Here is a 23,066-nt window from a genome sequence, read left to right as displayed (position 1 = left end):
TTTTCTTAGAATTATTTATTATGGCCTCGTAATTAGCCTCCCCTTTCAGTCTCGCCCCACTCCAGACAGTCTTCCATTCTGCTTCTAGAGTTACTTTCCTCTCAATTTAGTCTGATTATATCACTCTCCTGATGAAAGGTCCCTGACTCCTATTTGTCTTCCCTACAGGGCAGGAGCCAGTTCCTTTCAAGTGTCTAGCAACTGGGCCTTGAATGCAGTAGACACTCAAAAATATTTGTTGAGTGAATAAATTTGGTTCCAATCTCGTCTGTCGATTTTCTCTCTCTGTAACTTGTCCCTGTGCTGTTGTGTATCCGACTTCTCACCATTTCCCAAACGTCTCCACTTCTTGACTATTTCCTGCTTTTGTTGGCTTTATTCTTCTGTCCCACTTATTACATTTCAACTCAATCAAACCTGTTTTCTCTTGGGCATCTTGTAAGTTATTTTTCTGTTCTGAAGAAAGCATCCTTTGTCTTTTTCTTTTATTGTCTTTGTTGATTTCAATCAACTCTCATTGCATCTCTTCCTTTTCTGTTCTTTGTCTACTTCTGTTGTTAATTTTTGTATTTCTGATTCTAAGTGTTTTTAATTCTCCAAGTGCTTGTGTGAGAATATTTAATTCAGTTTGGAATGTTGTGTTATGGTTTTCTTCTGTTTCATGAGTTTTGGTGGGGAGAATTTTCAGCAGCTGTTTGATTTTGTGCTGATATTTTTCTGTTCCTGGGCATTTCATGAATGTTTCCTGGTTCAGGAGCGCTCGTTTCTGTCAGAGGTGCAGTTTCTTTAAGGGTCGATGGTGGTGCTGGTGGATGGAGAGGATCTGGGGTGTGCAGTATCCTCAATTTCTCCTTCTAAGATCCTTCACCATCCTGGCACCACTCCTTGCTTTACTTCTTTCTCTTCTAGAAGCACTAATTTTCTGGGTCCTGGGTCTTTCTCACCTTTAAGCCCTTTCTTGACATGTAGCAAGTGCTGAGAACTACCAGCTTTCAGGCCTGAGTGTGGTGTGTGGGCTGTTAGTGCAGGACTGTCCTTCCCTTTCTGGGGGGTGATTCTGCTTGAACTTCATCTCCGTGTCCCTTTTCTCCTGTTCACAGGGCTTCCCTGCTCTTCACACGCCCTGGATTGTAGCAGCAGCAGGAGCTGAGTTGGAAGTCGGTGTTTATTTCTCCACTCACAGGTAGTTTGAAGCTTGTGGTATTCCCTGTTCCTAATAATGCTGAATGGTTTGGATCTTATGATGATATTTGCCCTCTTATTGATTCTGTGGTCTTTCGAGAAGGATGTTAGCGTGATTTGAGTCCATGCAGCTGTTATTGTCCTCCAAACCTGAAGGTTCCTGCTAGGAAAGTTTTATTCTCCTCACCTTTAATTTAGGTAAGAAAACTAAGAAAAGCGAAATTACTTAGCCGAGGTTGCATGGATACCATGTACTGGAAGAAAAGGAGACCTGGCTCTTTTGCTTCTATCAGAAAGCATTTAATCCCCTGTTGCGAAGCCTATTTATGTAATTTTTCTTGATACATTTTGAGTGCTATAGGGAAGTGAAAGTCCTCTAAAAATGTTTAACGTTTCTTTAAAATAAATTTCAGGTTTGGTTGTGGGTGTGATGGTATGTAAATATGTACAAACTGGAAGTTTGTGTGACTTTCTCTTTTTACAATGAAACGAATCTTTTTCTATGATTTTCTCTCAGTGTGTGTTGTTAAAGATCAACAAAGAATATCGTCCGATTCATGACCCTGATGTCAGTTGTTTTATGGTTAGAAAAGAACAGCATGGTTCTATTTCATGAAAGAAGGCTCAGGAAGTACTGCTGTCTGTCCCTGCAACAGTGTCTGGTTCCTTTTCCTGCAAGGAGGAGAATGGAGATGTTTGTGTCTTCAGTCCCAGTGTTTCTCCTGAGCTTTGGTTTGGGGATTTGAAGACAAAGAGTGTCAGGTATTTTTAAGGAAGAGTAAAAATTATCTGGCTTGTTTCATGTTCTTCCTATACAAGTAGCATCTACTCATGCTATATCTGAAAAATAAAAAAGTACAAAGAAAGAAAAAAATCACCTAAAATCTTACTATCCAGAATTAACTTTACTTTTCTGGTATTGTTTGCCCTGCTGGTTTTTTTTTTTTTTTTCTATTATGTATTTTTTTAAAAACAAAACATTGTGCATGCTAGTTTGTAGCCTACTTTTTTGAGGTACCAATAAAATGTGAACATTTTCCCAATAAATCATCTATGACCTGATGTTTACTAGCTGTACATGTATTTTCTTACATAGATGTGCCACACTTTACCTAATCGGTGTGCTATTGTTGATTTAGGTTGTTTTAGGTCTTTTTTGATCTTTATAGCATTATAGTGAATGTTTTGGCAAATATATCTTTGTATATATTTCTGATATATAAGGAGTTACTGATTCTCCTGTAAGATTGACTGTCGTTTTTCGGTTTGAAGAAATAGGTAAATGTACAGAACCTTTTTATGTCTATTGCCTTTCCTTCAACTTTTCAACCTTTGTTTTGTGTTTGAGTTTAGGGAACTCCCTACAGGCTCATTCCTTGACTCTGTTTTTCTTCCTCTGGACTCACTTTTGCATCAAATACTTCTGTTTTCTACAACTTCAGGTGCCATCTTTATGCTGTTGATACCCAGATGCTGACCTGTTAGCAAATTTATAAGTAAATCTTCAAATGCTATTATGAAGTCTCGAACTAGATGCCTGATTCATAATCTCACAGCAGCATACCCAAGCCCTGAACATGCAGGATCCTTTCCACTATCTCCCACCAGGAGAGTTGTGAGCTGTAGAGCCCCGCTATCTACCTGCCTATTGGACATTTTACTAAGGTTGCCGATAAGACATTTCAAGCGCAGAATAATAACCATAGCTGCTAATCTTTTACTGAGATTATTGTTTGCCATGCTAAGTGTTTCACTTTATATGCATCAGTTTTTTTATTGCAACCGTCATGAAGTTGGTACATAATTCCCGTTTTACAGATGATGAACAAAGAAGCACAGAAGCTTACAGAGAAGCCAGTAAATCTTACTGTGCTCTTTACAGATATGCTGTGTGGTTTACAAAGTGGAATTCTTGACGCTTCACCCTACAGTATCTTCCAAAAGTATTTCTTATCTTGGTAAATGGTGCGCTACCTACCAAGGAGCTCATGCTAGCAAATCAAGAGACATCCTTGGTACCTCTTTGTCCCTCATTTGTCAGTATATCCCCTGTTGATCATGCCTTCCAGATATACCTTGATTAATGCCTCTGTTCTGCACACTATTGCACGCCTCCCCGCCACCCCTTCCCAAAGCAGACCTCCATCGTCTCCTGGGCCTCTGCTCCTACCCCTCAGGACCAGTCCTCACACATGGATGGTCTCTTCCTCCCCTGTTCATGGCCTCCCATTGTACTTAGAAGGAGTAGAAGTCACTGCTCTGATTTAGAAGGGGTTGCTCCTCTTCCCAGCCTCACTCTCACCTCTCTTGACTGAGCCAGACCTTCTCGTCCTTAGGGCTTCTGCACCTGCTCGTCCTTCTGCCGGAAATACTCCTCAGCTCTCTTCTTCACCTGAGCAACTCCTGCTCCTCCTCCTAGTTTCGTTTAAATGTTCTTCAGTGGAGCCAAAGCCTTCTCAGATCCCTTGATAAAAATGATGAGTCCCCCTTATATTCTCACACTCCCGCTCCTCACCCTCACAATGCTGAACACAGTTTATACCCTCATAGTCTTAGACTCGCTTATAATATAATTTTAGACTCTGAGGGATTATCTATCTGCTATCTTCCTCCTGGTGCCACTCCACCTATCAATGCCCTGAGAAGACTGGGCTGTTTTTGTTCCCTTTTGAACCTGAGTACAAATCCTGGCAAATAGGAGACATTCTTCAAATATTTGAATAAAAAAAGAAGCATATTGGAGCTTCCCTGGTGGCTCAGGTGGTAACGAGTCTGCCTGCAGTGCAGGAGACCCAGGGTTTGACCCCTGGGTCGGGAAGGTCCCCTGGAGAATTCCATGGACAGAGGAGCCTGGTGGGCTATAGTCCATGGGGTCTCAAAGGGTTGGCCATGACTGAGCGACTAACACTTCACTTCAAGCATATTGAGCTCTGGCCACCCCTGAAGTGAGATGAGCTGGGTGTCTCTCCCTCCAGGGGTGTGGGTGTGTATTTGTTCCTCTTGTTTGTCCAGGGGGAGCCCAGGGACTTAAGGCCCAGGACATACATTTAGACCAACAAGGGGAAGGGAGGGGTGGCCTCAGGGAGTGAAAGACGGTCCATAATGGAGGAGGCGGAACTGAAGGAGGGCGAAAGAGCCTCAGCTCTGCTTCCATCCCAGTGGGAGAGCCCCTTTTGATCCCCACAGGGGTTGAAGGATTGAATTAGACCCAGTTTTTAAAGTTTTTATTTGGTAAGTCATCTACTCTGTCAATACCGTAAAGCCAAACTTAGCAACAGTTACTATGGTTTTTTTTTCTTCTTCTTCTTCTTCCTGCTTCTCTCAACTAGAGGAATATCTGTGTTTAATTTTCTGTGGCATAAAATTTCAGTAACCGTGAGTGTGTCATGTCTGCTTACAAGGGCTTTCTGTGGGAGCAGAAAGAAGATTGCAAGGGGCCCTTCATGGTTGATAACTGCGGAGGAGGTGGCATTCAGTGAAGCCCTCTCAAAAACCATAGTATGTCCTCTGGCCATCAAGTCTGTCCTTCAGAGCATCTGTGTGGAGATCTTTTAAGGCTCCCAGTAGTCTCGGTTTTGAAGATAGTTGTTCTTTCTGATCACACACTCTTCCTGCCTAAAGCAGTGAAACCACAGAACTATGTTGATTTAGATTCTAAATCTCTGTAACAGTGACAGTACCCTCAGAGGCGCCAGCGCCAAATGGAGACAATTTCTGTATTCCTATTTGACTGCATTTCCCTCATCAGACTACAGATACTGGTGGCAGCAGCCGTCCTACACGTGTGCTTATCACTGTGTAATTTCGTCTCCTGAAATGCTGGACTCTGAGCAGGAAGAAATGTGTTTTCTCATACTTCTGTGCCTGTGTGTTTATCCTTTGGATCCTTAAGAATATCTGAGACTGAGGAGTGGTGTTCCATTGAAACTACAGTTAACTGTATGAGCTACTACACCAAAAACGTTCCCTGGGCACTTGAGAGGTTGCAAAGGCTGAGTTCTTGATTATGCTGGAAATAACTCCTGCATTGGAAAGCTACCATCCATTTTTAGAAAATTGTTGCCCAAAAGATGTAGAGCCTGGAATACTGTCACTTCATTTCTCTTTTTTAAATGTGGGATTAATGTTAGTCATTTACAACTGGATTGGCAAAGTTTACGGAAGAGGCAGATAGTATATATTAAGGATTTCGTGAGCCATGCAGTCTGTTGCCAACCACTCTGCTGTCGTCGTGTGAAAGCAGCCATAGGTACTACACAGACACATGGGCATGGCCGTAGGTCAATAAAACTTTCATTGCAAAATAAGCAGAGGGCAAGATTTGACCCATGGACCATAGTCTGCTGCTATAATTAGCATAATTGCCCAAATCAAAGAGAAGGAAATGGCAACCCACTCCAGTATTCTTGCCTGGAGAATCTTGTGGACAGAGGATCCTGGTGGGCTGCTGTCCATGGGGTTGCATGGAGTTGGACACGACTGAAGCGACTTAGCATGCATGCATGCATTGGAGAGGGAAATGGCAACCCACTCCAGTATTCTTGCCTGGAGAATCCCAGAGACAGAGGAGCCTGGTGGGCTGCTGTCTATGGGGTCGCACAGAGTCGGACACGACTGAAACGACTTAGCAGCAGCAGCAGCCCAAATCAAAACAGTTAAAGCAGGAGAAATAATTTGAGTGAAACAAAAAATAAGAGCTTTTTTGCTCTCATATGATCAGTGCCTAAACTCAGACTTTCGGGAGGAGCTCAAGGGTCTTTGTTAAACAACTATGACCAAGTTAGATGCCATCAGTATCATAGATACCAACATTGGTTACTTGATCAAGGCCATTTGAGTAAAACTAAATTTGTATGTACAGAGATCCTTAATTCCTACTTACTCCTTATGATTAATGCTAATACTATAGACTGCCTTTCAGATCAGATCAGATCAGATCAGTCGCTCAGTCGTGTCCGACTCTTTGCGACCCCATGAATTGCAGCACGCCAGGCCTCCCTGTCCATCACCAACTCCCAGAGTTCACTGAGACTCACGTCCGTCGAGTCAGTGATGCCATCCAGCCATCTCATCCTCTGCCTTTAGTCAGCATGAATTAGATGCCTGCTATTTGTTCCTTCCTGACTTGAAGAGTTCATGGCATATCTCTATCTTAGAATAATTTGGGATCTTTACTAAAATAATATGAGTTTTTGGTAAGCAGTACATCCTGTGTGATTACCATGTGTGATCATGGCCCCTGATGTGATCAGTATGAGGGAGCACTATTTTCTCTGTAACCCCTGAGCATTTCTGATGTGGACTGTGGACAGAATCTGTAGAAGGTAGCAAATATTAGAGAACAATGAAATCACTGTATAAGAGGAGACATTACCACTGGTGAGCTGTGCAAAAATAGATTTCAGAAATTCTTTTGAAAAAGTAGAAATGGATGACAAATTGAGTTGGTTAGTGATTTGCTTTTGTAAAGAAACTTCTTCCAGAAGACATGAGAATCTCAGACATTGATAACTAAATTTGATAAGGGTAAAGGTTTGTTAATAATTCAGTGGTTTACAGGAATTTTAAATCTGGTCCAAACCTTTCCATTTCACAGTTGGGGAAATTGAGGCTATCTGAGTAATATCACCATACTCATTTTCTTATTTTCTGTATTGTCTACATGCTATATATTCTGAAGAGATAAATTCTGAGTTAGCAAATCAAAAGTGGATATAGCAGTGTTATGTTTTTTATGTGCATTTTTATTTCATCCATCATTGTAGTGGAGGTGGGCCTGACAGTTGCCATTATTTAGCAAATAGAAATATAGGACTCTGAGTTAAATTTGAACTTCAGACAAGCAAGGGATCATTTTTTAATATAAAAGTAGAGTATTATTACTCAGTGCTCTGTGGTGACCTAAACAGGAAGGAAATCCAAAAAAGAGGGCATATATATATATATCCCTATATATATATATATAAATCCAAAAAAGAGAGGATATATATATATCCATATATATATACATATATATAGGGCTTCCCTGATGGCTCAGGTGGTAAAGTGTCTGCCTGCAATGCGGGAGACCTGGGTTCGATCCCTGGCTTGGGAAGATCCCCTGGAGAAGGAAATAGCAACCCACTTCAGTACTCTTGTCTGGAAAATCCCGTGGACGGAGGAGCCTGGTAGGCTACAGACCATGGGGTCACAAAGAGTCGGACACGACTGAGCGACTTCACACACACACACACACACACACATGTATTTTTTTTTATTCACTGTGCTGTACAATAGAAACTGACTTAACAATGTAAAGTGACCATAAGCCAGTAAAAATTAATTTTAAAAAGGTGTAATATTAGGATATCCATGGTGGCACAGTGTATAAGAATCTGCCTGCCAACGCAGGGGACATGGGTTCAATCCCTAGTCAAAGAAGATTCCATATGCTGCAGAGCAGCTAAGCCTGTGGACCAAAACCAAGGCCCCCACACTCTAGGGCCCTCCAGCCACATCTGCTGAGCCTGTGTGCCACAACTACTGAAGCCCGAGTGCCTAGAGTTCATGCTCCACAACAAGATAAGCCTCTATAATGAGAAGCCCGCACACCGCAGTGAAGAGTAGCCCCCACTCGCCGCAACTAGAGAAAGCCCTTCCAAACAACGAAGACCCAGTGAAGCCAAAAAAAAAAAAAAAAGAACACAGTCTTTTTTCTTTTAAAGTGTAATATTAAATGCAGTATTTGAGATACACTAAATGATTAATTGTTTCAAATTTAACTAGATGTCCTATATTTTATTTGGCAACTCTGAGAGCACACAAGATGAAAATTGAGAAAGGCTAGCTGTGATAGCTACCAGAATTGGCCAGTTTGCGAATCCTAGCACCGACCTCCGGAGAAGGCAATGGCACCCCACTCCAGTACTCTTGCCTGGAAAATCCCATGGATGGAGGAGCCTGGTAGGCTGCAGTCCATGGGGTCGCTTAGAGTCAGACACGACTGAGCGACTTCACTTTCATTTTTCACTTTCATGCATTGGAGAAGGAAATGGCAACCCACTCCAGTGTTCTTGCCTGGAGAATCCCAGGGACAGGGGAGCCTGGTGGGAGGCCGTCTATGGGGTCGCACAGAGTTGGACACTACTGAAGTGACTTAGCAGCAGCAGCACAGCACCGACCTCGGGAGCTTATTAAAAGATTCTAGTTTCCAGGCCCATACCAGAGTCTGAATAAGTAGGACTGGGATGTGGTTCAAGTATTAATACTGCTAACAGTGTCCCCAGGTGATTTTGCAGAGCTTTGGGGGCTGCCATTTTGTACTGTTCACTCACTGGTGTTCTCTGGAACGTAAGTCTTCAGGGAGGTAGCTCTGTCTATGGTCTTGACACCGTTACCCTCCACTGGCTGAAACTCTGTAAGGGCTTTGCTCCATTTACTGGGTGGTTGCTACTGTGGAGGTTGTCTTGAGGCTTACTTACCAAATTACTCAGGCCCTCACCTTCATTTCCTTCATTCACAGTGTGATATCAGGGCCTGGGTTTAGGGGAAAAGTGGGGACAGATTTGATAAAACGAACTCATTTGGAGAAGGGAGATAACAGAGGAAAGGGTCAGCCTAAAATCCTGTAGAGCTTCCTTTCAAACACCCTGTTCTCACTAAATTCCTCTGTTTTCCCACTTGTCAGTGTTTCCTTCTAAATGATAGAACTTCAGTTAAAGATGACATCTGTGGAAGTCATCTGGCCTAAAATCCTTGGAATGAATCCATTCAAGTTTTGGAGTTCACATCATCCTGTGGTTTGACCTTGATGTCTGTGATTCCTCTGCTACAGGAGGCGGCAATCAGGATCTGGGATAAACAGTTGAGAAGTGAAGCTCCTTGATTCAGTGGGCCACACGGCCAGTTACATAGTTCTGTGGACCTTGGAAACCTTTTCTCTTTGGCAGAAAAGCTGTACAGCCCTGTGATGTTTTAGAGGAAAAAAAAAAGTAAAATGCCGGTGTTTAGAGAAAGCAGCATAGCCTCTTAGGGGAAAGATCCCTCTCACGGATAGGAGGTGTCAAACTGTAAGAGGAAATATGAACTTAGAACCTAACTCTAACTAGGATGTGAAGGTTTTGCTAACAGGGTGATAGCCTGAGTGAGGGTTTTAGCCTCAAGCTTTGCTTTTTCTTGAATTGACCAGTTCTTTAACTGAGATATTGTGTAATGTTCTTTACCTTAACAAAGGAATAAGAAACGGACAGTTTCAGTCATGCTTTTGTTAAGTAAGTTCATAAGCAGCAGTTCAGATGGTCTTCCTTGGGCCATCCTAAAACTCAGAGGTTGGCAGGGTTGACTGGCACTTTTTAGGGATGTCAGGGACAAAATGGCCATGGCATTTGAGGCCATCTGAGGAGTGCACTGGGTCATTCATGCAGAACCAAAGGCCACAGGAAGAGCTGAACCAAAAGGAACATGTTCCCCTAACCCAGATCTTAAAAGACATGGGCACACTACAAGTGGGCACTTGGTATGCACAGCTATCATTTGAAGATAAGATTAATGCAAAAGAATTTATCCAAGTGATTTATTAAAGTATATTTTGAACAAGAATGTGCTTATTTAAAACATTGCTTTGACATGCTTATTTAATTTGAAACTTGGCCCCATGACAGCACACCACGCTAGCCTGTTGTTCTTTCAGGGTACATCTGACTTTTGGAGATTAGGCTGGGATGTTAGAATAGAACCACGCCTGGAAAGCACACACAGTCTCTCTCTCCCCTGTCCTCTTTCTTTGAGTTGTATTTTGTGATAGTTGTAAGGTTAGCCTAATAGGTTTAAATAAATAAATAAAATAAACGGAGCCCAGATGTCCACTGAGCTTCCTTGAGTTGAGCCTTAAGATTGGAGAGCCAGATGTTTAGCTTACAAAGTATAATCAATTTGCCTTAAGAATTTAATGTTTCTTATCTCTAATGTTGTGACTTTTATATGAACATTGTTTTGGATGGCCAAGCTTCAGTGGATTTTGTAAGAACAGATTCTCAATTTTGATCATGTGAATTATCACCATCATTTAAAATCCTAAACCATCTTCCTTCTGTCGTCTGGTTTTAGGCATCTTCTTTCAGCCATCAAGTTGATATGTACACAAGACACTCAGACTTTTCCTAAAGGCCTAAATTTTTGCATTATTATGCAAAATAAGTCATATAGTATATTCTGTGACCAAATATGATAACATTTGTGTTATCCATATATAACATAAATAATATTTATGTTATCCATATTTTATACTTAACCAGCTTTATTATGGTTTTTTTCAGGTAAGAATTAATGAAAAATGAGTGGATATACCTCGTGTTACTACTGAAAGAAATATATTAATGATCTCTTCAGACATTCCAGGATGGAATGTACTCTATTAGTAATTACAAATCTTCATTATTATTGATTTTATATATTTGTATATCACTTGCAGTTTAGAAGTTTTATATCCATTGCCTTCCATGATACTTAGCAACATTCCAGGGTTGTTTTGAGTGAGGTGGGCACCACTCCTTATCTCCAGCTTATAGATTAATAAAATGAGGTTCAGAAAAAATCCAGAGACCCATAGCTACGAAGTAGTGGGAGGAGATGAAAGTTCTAGCTTTTTTTTTTTTTTTAAAGACTTTTCTCTTGGAATGTTTCAAACATGTACAAGATAAACAGAATAGTATGGTGGATCCCCATGTACCCATCACCCAACCTCAACAATGATCAATATACTGCCATCTTATATCATCTATACCTTTACCAGCTCTTACCCCCACATGCTAGTGGTTTTCATAGTTTTTAAAGTAAGGTCTACATACACTGCTCTGCTAAGTCGCTTCAGTCGTGTCCGACTCTGTGCAACCCCATAGACGGCAGCCCACCAGGCTCCCCCGTCCCTGGGATTCTCCAGGCAAGAATTCTGGAGTGGGTTGCCATTTCCTTCTCCAATGCATGAAAGTAAGAAGTGAAAGTGAGGTCGCTCAGTTGTGTCTGACTCTTCGCGACCCCATGGACTGCAGCCCACCAGGCTCCTCCATCCATGGGATTTTCCAGGCAAGAGTACTGGACTGGGGTGCCATTGCCTTCTCCAGTTTACCAACTTAGTCATTTGCTATTAAGGCATGCATCCTCACCCCTTAGGCCCTCAACCAATTTCTCCTAATGTATTTGCTTACATGTTCTTGGCACCCTCTTGCTCAAACTCCATTTGAGGTTGTGCTGATTTTTTAAGGTCAAGTACTGATAATTGTAAGATCCAGAAAGTCATTTACTTGTCTCATCATTTTTAATTAGATTACTTAATGGTTCAGTTTTGCTAATTAAGTAGAAGAGAAATGATCAAAATAGTGGTTCCATTACTATATGCAGATCTTGCTTTTCATTTCATTTAAAAGAATTCAGTGAAGATTCAAAAGTAGAATTAGATCCAAATGTGTTTTTCTTCTGTAGGGAATTTTCTTTGAATTCTTTAATTCGATTATCTCTATTTTAGGTTAGAAAAGAACAACACAGACCAAAAAAAAAAAAAAAAAAAGGCAGAATGATTCGTTTAGCTTTTAAGGAGGAAATGTGTAAGAATTTATATAAGGAAATTTCATAAGTAGAACAGTGAACTCAAGGAAGAACTAATTTATAGGTGCCTCTGGCTCCTTTGACTGGCAGTGGTTTCTTTCTCAAAGAAAGCTTATACACTGATGTTGCTGAATGACTTGTAGTTTCTTAAAATGATTGGAAAGAAGAGAGCCTGAAAAGTAAAAATAACTTTGGCTTTATTCCCTCTGCTGTTTAAGTTTGAGTCAATACTGGATGACTTGTTTCCCCATATTAAACTTTTGAAGTAATCTTAGCAGCCATTGATGGTCATTGCTGAGATCCCATTCATTCATTAGGAGATTTACAATGGTAATCTAACATTTTTCTTCAGTTACTAGCTGGAATAAATTACTAGTTCCTGTAAAGAGAAACTGTTCTGTGTCAAGGTACAGCTTGTAATAGAAAAGCAGGATAAATGCTGACCCTTCCCCTTTATTTACCAGTTTCAAAATGAATTAGTTAGGTATCCTCCTCTAAAGGTGACCAATGCTTTTTTTTAAAGATCATAATGAACTTTGGAATTTAAATGCATTTGATGTATTTCAATCCATTTGCAGTAATTATTTCATTTGATGATCAAACTGTCTGATTTTTGTCTAGGGGAGCCTCCTCCAGTTGGCTTCTGAGCTGTATGTATATGATATACGTAAGTGTCCATGCGTGTATGCATCAATATGTCATCTATTTTTCTATCTTTCTGTTTACTTATGATATGGTTCTACTAGTCTTTGATAGCAAGATGTTCCTATCTCATTGTATTTTTTGTTCCCAGACCTGAAATTAGCCATTTCTCCAAGGAGCTCTGGTTCCTTTTAATAGAAATTGTATTTCAGGACACAATATAAACAGTCATGGTGGTGATTGCTACTTGGTTTGTCATTATTTACAGGTCTTTTCAGAGGATAAACTTAGAAATTTTTATCTTTACGTAAACTGCTTCATGAGTTTGTACCAATACTTCTAATTCACATTGAAGATTATGAAAAAATGATGATTGGTGGAAAATAATGGGGTGAATAAACAATGACTGTAAGATCATGTAAAAGGCACTAAGGAAATGATTAATGAAATTATGGAAAATAGAACTGCAAAGGGAACTTAAAATAGGCATGGTCTGTTTCTCTACCTACTCCTTTGCCTGTTCATAAAAGCTAAGTTTCAAGCTGTCTGAGTAGAGAAGAGGTTCAGGAAGGTGAAGCTCAAATATTAGTCACTGGCTTTGGCAGGACAGAAATGACTGGAGGCCTCAATGTGAAGTGATTCGTGTGAACTAAAGAGATCAGAAAACAGATGGCAGCAGTTCAAACAGAAAATTTTGTATTGAGCAAATTTCAACTTTAGTTGACCCTCCTGCAACTGTTTTCTCAGTTTGAACTTTTTCTTGGAGAAAGGCTTTTATCTCTAGCAATGAGAAATTTGGTATGGGAAAGCAGGGCAAAGTTAGTTGCCAACAAGCCCCTCACACACATGGTGGTTCTGGATTTTCCTTTTTGGACAAAAGCGTGCTAGTTTATCATTTTTATCAGATTTCTCCTACTGATCTTAACTTTAATATTGTTTAATATTGTTGCTGCCGTTATTATTTAATGAGAGACAATGTGTAGGACGTTTTGATTAGTGTTTTGTATTTAATATTTAGTATAATATTTAATATTATACTGGGTGGAGGCAAGAAGCCTGGGCTCTAGCGTCCCCAGTTCAGTCTGGAAGGCATATGTATTCATGTACACAATCAGTATCTAAAACAAAACATTGCCTGTATGCAAGGTATCATAATAGAGATGCAAACTTGAGTCAGTTTATTTACTCCATAGGAGGATTCAAAAACTGCGCATACGTGTTTAAAATGCCAGTCTTGAAAGTTTAGAATGCCAGTCTTGAAAGTATGTCTGTTTTCAAATTGAATATCTGCAGTAAATGAAATAAATATCCCCAGCTGTTTGAGCATTAAATTTTCTTTAATGCATGTTGCAAAAGAGAATTGTTTTTGATGGGAAAAAAATGCAAATGTTATCAGCTTTTAAGGTTAGTATTAAAATGTTAGCAAAACTCCATTTCAGTATTAGTATTCAGAATCTGTCTCCAAGGGGAGCATTTCATGAATCAAGGTACATAAATGAAGTGTCATTGTGTTTCGTTAAACTTAATATTCATTTTCAAAGGGGAAACGTTAACATTTTGAAGTAGACAGCAGTGAAATGCAGTGTTTTAAGGATGGGTTTCTTTTTAATGTTTCAACAAAAAATAGCTTAATAGCCTCCTTTCTAGGGCTATGGGATCCAATGGATTAAAGACGGAAGAGGTTGGCCTTCATTAAAATTAGAACTTCTAAGGGCTTCCCTTAGAAGGGAAAAAGCTAAGGGTGGCACAGTGGTAAAGAATCCGCCTGCCAATGCAGGAGATGTTGGTTCAGTCCCTGGGTCAGGAAGATCCCCTGGAGAAGGAAATGGCAACCCACTCCAATATTCTTGTCTGGGAAATCCCATGGACAGAGGAGCCTGGTGGGCTACAAAAGAGGAGCATGGGGTCACAAAAGAATTGGGACACGACTTAGGGAGTAGACAATAGCCACAGCTCTGTGGAAGACAATGCCAAGAGGATGAGCAGACAAATCACAGATTAGGAGAAAATATGTGCAAGATAAATTATTGTTACCCAAAATATGCAAAGAATTCTTTAAAAACTCAATAGTAAGAAAGCGAGCAACTTGATGAACAAAGGAGCCAAAGACCTTAACAGATACCTCCATCAAAGAAGATAAATATACTTCACATGGGTATGTCCTCAGGGGAATGCAAATTAAAACAATGAGATACCTGTTTACACCTACTAGAAGGGCCAAAATCCAAAACATTGATAACACCAAACATTGCTGAGAATGTAGAACAACAGAAACTCTAATTCATTGATGGTGGAAATGCAAAAATGGTTATCTGCCACTTTGGAGGACAGATTGGCAATTTCTTATAAAAGTAAACATACTCTTAACATACAATCCAGCAATCACACTCCTTAGTATTTACCCAAAGGACTTGAAAACATATGTTTACACAAAAGCCTGCATTGGTATGCTTATTGCAGCTTTGTTCATAATTGCCAACACTTGGAAGCAACCAAGCTGTCCTTCAGTAGGTGAATGGATAAATAAACTGGTCTATCCAGACTATGCAGTATCACTCAGCACTAAAAAAGAAATGAGCTATCAAGTCATGAAAAGACACAGAAGAATCTTAGATGCATATTGTTAAGCAAAAGAAGCCAATTTGAAAAGGCTACATAGCGTATGATTCTAACTATATGACATTCTGGAAAAAGCAAAATTATGAAGACAGTAAAAAGATCAATAGTTGTCAAGGTTTGGAAAATGAAGAGGGTTGAACAGGTAACACAAAGGATTTTTAGAGTGATGAAAATACTCTGTAAGATACTATAATGAAAATAGATAACTTCTAGTCATTAGTTCGGAGAAGGCAATGGCACCCCACTCCAGTACTCTTGCCTGGAGAATCCCATGGATGGAGGACCCTGGTAGGCTGCAGTCCATGGGATCACGAAGAGTCAGACATGACTGAGCAACTTCACTTTCACTTTCACTTTCATGCATTGGAGAAGGAAATGGCAACCCACTCCAGTGTTCTTGCCTGGAGAATCCCAGGGACAGGGGAGCCTGGTGGGCTGCCGTCTATGGGGTCGCACAGAGTCGGACATGACTGAAGTGACAGCAGCAGCAGCAGCAGCAGCAGTCATTAGATATATAGTATAGCTATGTTAGTATAGCTCAGGGGACTCTATTAAGTGCCCTGTGGTGACCTAAATGGGTGTGTGTGCACAGCTGTGTCCTATTCTTTGTGGCCCCATGGACTGGAGCCTGCCAGGCTCCTTTGTCCATGGAATTTTCCAGGCAAGAATACTGGAGTGGGTTGCTATTTCCTATTCCAGACCTACCTAAAGGGGAAGGAAATCCCCCCAAAAAAAAAAGGAGATATATGTGTACTTATAGCTGATTCAAGGGGCTTCCTTGGTAGCTCAGCAGTAAAGAATCTGCCTATAATGCAGGAGACTAGGGTTTGATCCCTGCGTCTGGAAGATCCCCTGGAGAAGGAAATGGCATCCCACTCCAGTATTCTTGTCTGGGACATCCCGTGGACAGAGGAGCCTGTGGGCTACAGTCCATGGGGTTGCAAGAGTTGGACGTGACTTAGCAACCAACAATATAGCTGGTTCACTTTGCTGTACATTAAAAACTAACACAACGTTTTAAAGTGACTATACTCAAATAAAAATTAATTTTGCAAAAAGATACTATAATGGTGGATGAATGTCAAATGTTTGCCCAAACCTGTGGAATGAACAGCAATAAGAATGAATCGTAATTTAAACTATGGACTTCGGGTGATTTTGGAGTGTCAGTTCATCAGTTGTAGCAATGGTACCAGTTTGGAGGGGGTATGGATAATGAGGGAGGCTGTGCCTTTGTGGCTGTAGGGGCTAATACAGAAAATCTCTGTATTTTTCCCTCAGTTTTGTTGTGAACCTAAAATTGCTCAAAAAAAACTGTCTTGATTTTTTAAAGGTCTTAGAAAAAGTGGTACAAAGAAATTAGAATTCTTGGGTTTCTGCATCTCTCACTGTTTCTTGGGATTAATAAATTGGAAAAATATAAAATAGAAGTTAGATAGTCAAATACCACTGAGATTCGGAGTTGGAGAAAGGACCTCCACATCCCATATAACACTCAGCATAACCAACACCTGGAACTTAATTATGCCTTGTTTCATTAGTGGTTCAAGACTCAGTGTTTTATAGATATAGTTGCAGATTTATACTGGAAGTGGATACATTTTTTTACCCAGATTTGTTTCCTAACCTTTTCTTTTTTAAAAGCTGGACCGTATCTGTTCTGAAATGAGAGCTAGTTCTATAATGGGTTTCTCCAAATACCCAGGTGTTACTGTGATCCTGGACGAAAGGACACAGAGAGTAGTCTGTCAGAGTCGGAAGGAGCTTTGCTGTTATCCGGTTGCCTCACGTCTTCGGTTTATAAATAAAGAAACCAAGCTCAGTGATACTGCTCAGTGACTTGCAAAAGGTGGAGCACTTTGAAGTAGCAGAACTGTGACTAGGAACCCAGACATCCAGCTCCTCATCACTGTGTTTTCAGCTGTATTGGGATGCTTTCTCTTCCTGACTGAGGGACTCCCACATCTCGGTTAGAAAGCTTAAGGGCCTTGCAGAGATACTGAGATAGATATGTGTATGTATTCATCATTCAGAAGAGACAGAAAATTCTCAGTATCTTCTTAAATGATGATGATGAATGTAAACTTGGCTTCAGGATATTAGGAAGCCTCTGACGTTGTAGCTTTTACCTCTTTTGCTGGCCAGAGTCACACTAAGTCACGTTCAGAACTAAAAAGGGGGGCCTGTGACGTGGTAACGTGGTGTTCAGGGAGCTCTCCAGTGCAGCTGTGGCGCCTCCTTTCATTATGACTCACAGTGCGGCTGCGCGTGGGACATGGTTCTTGCATTTACCTAACTCATGGATGCCAGTTGCTTTCTTCAGTAATATCTTCCAGTATTATTGAGTTTTTGAAATTAACTAGGGAAAGTAAAATCTATAAACATGAAAGAAAGTAAATTAAGTCCTTGAAATTACATGATCGAAAGCATCTTTCTGTCATATAAATGTCTAAACTGATCATCACATCAACTCTGTGGATTTATAAGACATCATCTCCTTTTAAGACCTTGTAGCAATTCACAAATTTTGATGAATGAGTACTGACCATACTCCTCCTTGCATGTCTTGTGAATTCTGTAAGGATATTGGCAACAGTTTTGGCTCAGAGTAATAAGGGCACATTTCACAGGTAAACTTCTTCCATCGATTCCATGGGAAACAGGACTAATTATATGTAATTGTCAAACTGCGTGACTTTGAACTATATGGAATATGAGGATTCTTTAAACACACAGAATCTCATGCCTTTCTACATGGTAATAATTGTGTTTTAACGTATTCGATCTGCAGGCAGTACTTGCTCATAGGTGCATTTGCAAGCTCCACCTCCCCACCCCCCATCTTTATAATAGCATAATCTCCAAGGGGTTCCTGGGCCTTAGGTTGGAAACCACTGATGTAGACTTCCAGGGAGTGTGGAACTCAAAGAAGAGTGTTAACAGTGGGGCACAGTGGGGGTTTTTTTGTTTGTTTGTTTGTTTTTGGCTGTGCTGGATCTTCTTTGCAGCCCAGGCTTTTTCTCTAGTTGCAGCGAGCGGGGGCCAGTCTCCAGTTGGGGTGCATGGGCTTCTCATTGCAGTGGCTTCTCTTGTTGCAGAGCACAGGCTCTAGGGTGCTTGGGCTTCCGTAGTCGCGGCATGTGGGCTCAGGAGTTGTGGCTCCTGGGTTCTAGAGCACAGGCTCAGTAGCTGTGGTGCATGGGCTTAGTTGCTCTGTGACATGTGGGATCTTCCCAGATCAGAGATTGAACCCATGTTTCCTGCATTGGCAGGCGGGTTCTTTACCAGCAAGTCACCAGGGAAGCCCAGTATTTTTTTTTTTTTTTTTACTTTTTTAGGGTTTTGTGCTGATTATTTGATTCTTTTTAAAAAGTGTGTGTACATATGTTAAACAACTAAATACAGCTCCCAAATTTTACACAGTGTACTTTAGTTCATGCCATTTTCCACATCCAGGATTGAATAATTGTCCCACAGCTGTATTAGAGGTCACTGACTCTTTTCTGGTGATTTTGACTTAAAAAATGTAGGCCGGCTCTTGTAAGCATAGCACCATTTTAGTGGCAAGTATGAGCGAGATCAGCATGCTCTCCTCTACCGTTGACCTGAATCTGACATGACTGAAGCATGTATGCAGTAGATTGAATGTGTCCTCCTGAAACCCATATGTTGAAACCCTAACCTCAGGTGGGGTCTTTGGGAGATGATTAGCTCATGAGGGTAGAGCCCATATGAAAAGGGTGAAGTGTCCTTCTAAAAGGAATCCCAAAGGGCCCCTCACCCTTCAGCCTTTTGAGGACACAGGGAGAAGATGGTAGCCCATGAACCAGGATGGTTTTTTCCCCACAAGGCACAGAATCTGCCTGCACCTTGATCTTGACCTTTGCAGCCTTCAGAACCTGAGGAATAAAGAAACGTTTGTTGTCTAAGTCCCCCTGTCTGGTATTTTGTTACGCCAGCCCCATGGACGAGGTCAGTGTTCTATAGTTTTAAACCTTTCTCTTCCCTTTTCTTGCTCTTCTCCCCTCCATTACTCTTTTCCTCTCTTTTCATGACTCTTTTTTTTTTTTTCCTTCCTCCCTTCCCCACTGTGTTCTACAGATATTAAGCATGTAGCCTTGGGAAGCTTGCAGATTAGTGGTTGAAACATGTGCTTCAAAAGAAATCACAGAAATCTCTGACCACAAACTGTGATAAGTGCTGAAGCAAAAATGTGGGTGCTGTGAGAATATGACAGATACAGCCCTGCCTGCGGGATCAGAGAACACTTCCTTGGGGAGCTGACAGTTGGGCTGATTTGGGATTAACTAGATGATAAAGAAAGATGCGTTTTCCAGACAGAGAAAACAGAATGTGCTTAAAGAATTAAGTTGAAGAGCGATAGTTTTGCTGAAGGGGTGTGTGTGTGTGTGTGTGTGTGTGTGTGACTCTCTCGGTCATATCCGACTCTTTGCGACCCTATGGACTGTAGCCCGGCAGGCTCCTCTGTCCACTGGGATTCTCCAGGCAAGAATACTGGAGTGGGTTGCCATGCCGTCCTCCAGGGGATCTTCCCGACCCAGGGATCAAACCCGAGTCTTTTACGTCTCCTGCATTGGCAGGCGGGTTCTTTACCGCTAGCGCCAACTGGGAAGCTGAGAGGTGAGGCAAGGGCAAATCATACCAAGGTTTGTAGGGTCTGCCCGTTCAGAATTCTGGCTTCAATCCTAAGAGTGGGTCTTAACATGAAATACTTTTGTGTGCCCAATTGATTCAAGGACCACATTGAGCCCAATGAGCTACTGTTCATATATATTCATACACTGTATGTTCTCTGATTTTCATGCGACAGTGCTAACCCCATAGCTCCTTACTGACTGTATGTGCCCACTGGGGCTGCCATCACAGAATGCCACAGACTAGATGGCTTAAAACAGAAACTTATGTTCTCAAAGTTCTAGAGGTTCAAGTTCAACATCAAGATGCCGTCGGGGTTGCCTTCTTGTGAGGACTCTTCCTGGCTTGTAGATGGCTACCTTCTTACTGCATCCTTTCATGACTTCTGTATGTGCTGGGGGTGGGGGCGAGGGAGATCAATATCTAGTGTCTCTTCTTAGACACATGTATCCCATTGCTCATTGCAGCACTATTTACAATAGCTAGAACATGGAAGCAACCTAGATGTCCATCAACAGATGAATGGATAAAGTTGTGGTATATATACACAATGGAATATTACTCAGCTATAAAAAGGAACACATTTGAGTCAGTTCTAATGAGGTGGATGAACCTAGAACCTATTATACAGAGTGAAGTGAGTCAGAAAAAGAAAGATAAATACCATATTCTAACACATATATACAGAATCTAGAAAAACCGTATTGAAGAATTTATTTACAGGGCAACAGTGGAGAAACAGACATAGAGAGTAGACTTATGGACATGGGGAGAGGGAGGAGAGGGTGAGATGTATGGAAAGAGTGACACGGAAACTTACATTACTAAATATAAAACATATAGCCAATGGGAATTTGCTGTATGGCTCAAGAAACTCAAACAGGGGCTCTGTATCAACCTAGAAGGGTGGGATGGGGAGGGAGATGGGAGGGAGGTTCAAAAGGGAGGGGATATATGTATACCTATGGCTGATTCATGGAGAAGGAAATGGCAGTCCACTCCAATACTATTGCCTGGAAAATCTCATGGACAGAGGAACTTGGTAGGCTACAGTCCATGGGGTCTCAAAGAGTCGGACACAACTGAGTGACTTCACTTTTCATGGCTGATTCGTGTTGAGGCTTGACAGAAAATAGCAAAATTCTGTAAAGCAATTATCCTTCAATAAAAAATAAACTAATTTAAAAAAAATCTAGTGTCTCTTCTTATAAGGACACCAGTCCTATCAAGTTGGAGCTCACCCTTTGACCTCATTTAACTCTAATTACTGTCCTAAAGGTCCTATCTCCAAACAGAGTCACATTTGGGGGTTAGAGCTTCAATGTATCAATTGGTGGTGGTGAGGTGGGGGACGGGGAGACACAATTCAGCACATAACACTGACCTGTCACAATCTAGAGTGTGACATCTAATGATTGTCCAGGACAATACCTCGTGATTTACAGTGGGCAGGTATCTTAGAAGAGGACAGACCTTGAAGCCCTGCAGCATTGGGGCTTCTCCCTTTGAATACCAGTGAAAGAGCCAAACAGAACCTGATTCTGTTAGGTCAGCATGCTCCATCATGGAAGCCCCAGGACTTGGGATTGATCAACTCGCTGCAACTCTAAGGTGGGCCTAGGTCACCACCATGGACAGATGGTGCTTGGTTGCTGGGATGCTGCAGCTCAGTGGGAAAGTTAACAGAAAGCCTTAACAGAGAGATGCCGAGACTTCCAGGTGCAACCCTCAGAGTCTCGTGACATCAGGGGATAAGAGTCAGCTTCAAGAATCATGTGAGACCTGCTATATTTAACAAGGCCACAGAGAAGAGAACTATGAAACTTAGGTAATGCGCTGTTCTTGCCCTTTTTGTGAGAACAGTGGTTATTATGTTAACTACCTTTAGCTGTGGGGCTTGTGCTTTTTCCTGGGTCTTTTAAATTAGTGATCCTTCAAAAAGTCACCTATAAGAAAAGATCCTAAGGAAATGAATAAGCATGTCATTCTCAAGGGTATTTTCTGGACATGTTGATACATATGGCATCAGCAGGGCCGTGAGCGGTCTAGGATGGGGAAGCCAGAGAAACATGTCTATTTTTGTTTTTGCCGGTGCGCAAGCTGTCAAAGGAAGGTTTATCATTTTCTCCCCGATGACATGAGTTTATTGATTACGTCTGTATTTTCCCCACTTTACCTTTTATTTATTTTTATTATAAGATTCTATAATGAGATGAAATTATATAGGATGAATTTCAATCTCTTACAGGTTGGAAAAGGATCAGTGAAGGAAAACTTGGAATAACAGAATCCTCATCCTAACTCTACTGGTAGATATAGTATATATAAGTATAAGCTATATACTATCTTAAGTGTCTTATGGGTTTTCATGCTTCATATGTGGCATAAAATGAGAAAACCTGGAGAAAAAGGACATTTGCCAGGAAACCTGAGGCAAAGAGAGGGACTATGATGTGATAGGCTAATAAATTATCAAACACATGCTCGGAATAAGATGCTGTCCTAGGCATTTAAGGACATCAGTCAGTCAGTTTGGTCACTCAGTCCTGTCCGACTCTTTGCGACCCTATGAACCACAGCACGCCAGGCCTCCCTGTTCATCACCAACTCCCAGGGTCCACCCAAACCCATGTCCATTGTGTTGGTGATGCCATGCAACCATCTCATCCTCTGTCGTCCCCTTCTCCTGCCCTCAATCTTTCCCAGCATCAGGGTCTTTTCAAATGAGTCAGCTCTCCGCATCAGTGGCCAAAGTATTGGAGTTTCAGCTTCAACATCAGTCCCTCCAGTGAACACCCAGGACTAATCTCCTTTAGGATGGACTGGTTGGATGTCCTTGCAGTCCAAGGGACTGTCAAGAGTCTTTTCCAACACCACAGTTCAAACGCATCAATTGTTCTGCACTCAGCTTTCTTTATAGTCCAACTCTCACATCCATACATGACCACTGGAAAAACCATAGCCTTGACTAGACGGACCTTTGTTGGCAAAGTAATGTCTCTGGTTTTGAATATGCTGTCTAAGTTGGTCATAACTTTCCTTCCAAGGAGTAAGCGTCTTTTAATTTCATGGCTGCAGTTACCATCTGCAGTGATTTTGGAGCCCAGAAAAATAAAGTCAGCCACTGTTTCCCCATCTATTTGCCATGAAGTTATGGGACTGGATGCCATGATCTTAGTTTTCTGAATGTTGAGCTTCAAGCCAACTTTTTCACTCTCCTCTTTCACTTTCAAGAGGCTCTTTAGTTCCCTCTTCACTTTCTGCTGTAAGAGTGGTGTCATCTGCATATCTGAGGTTATTGATATTTCTCCTGGCAATCTTGATTCCAGCTTGTGCTTCTTCCAGCCCAGCGTTTCTCATGATGTGCTCTGCATATAAGTTAAATAAGC

General features: G+C 41.3%; 1 protein-coding gene across 20 annotated transcripts in view; it reads left to right on the top strand.

Annotated features, from left to right (window-relative positions):
- The window catches only part of OSBPL6 (oxysterol binding protein like 6), a 219,020-nt gene that overhangs the window by 60,944 nt on the left and 135,010 nt on the right, over window positions 1–23,066 (top strand). For 12 of the 20 annotated variants that reach the window (XM_059877901.1, XM_059877933.1, XM_059877929.1 and 9 more), the window contains 2 exons: window positions 1,101–1,183; window positions 12,382–12,427. The exons of 3 other annotated variants lie outside the window; for them this stretch is intronic. The gene's annotated coding sequence lies outside the window, so the exon portion shown is untranslated. The remainder of the gene's footprint in view (window positions 1–1,100; window positions 1,184–12,381; window positions 12,428–23,066) is intronic. 5 more of the 20 variants (XM_024979980.2, XM_010801872.4, XM_010801871.4 and 2 more) reach the window with 2 other exon arrangements.

This window comes from Bos taurus, chromosome 2 (genome assembly GCF_002263795.3).
Source record: "Bos taurus isolate L1 Dominette 01449 registration number 42190680 breed Hereford chromosome 2, ARS-UCD2.0, whole genome shotgun sequence".
In the NCBI taxonomy this organism is placed as follows: Eukaryota; Metazoa; Chordata; class Mammalia; order Artiodactyla; family Bovidae; genus Bos; species Bos taurus.
This window is presented reverse-complemented; position numbering and strand designations above follow the sequence as displayed.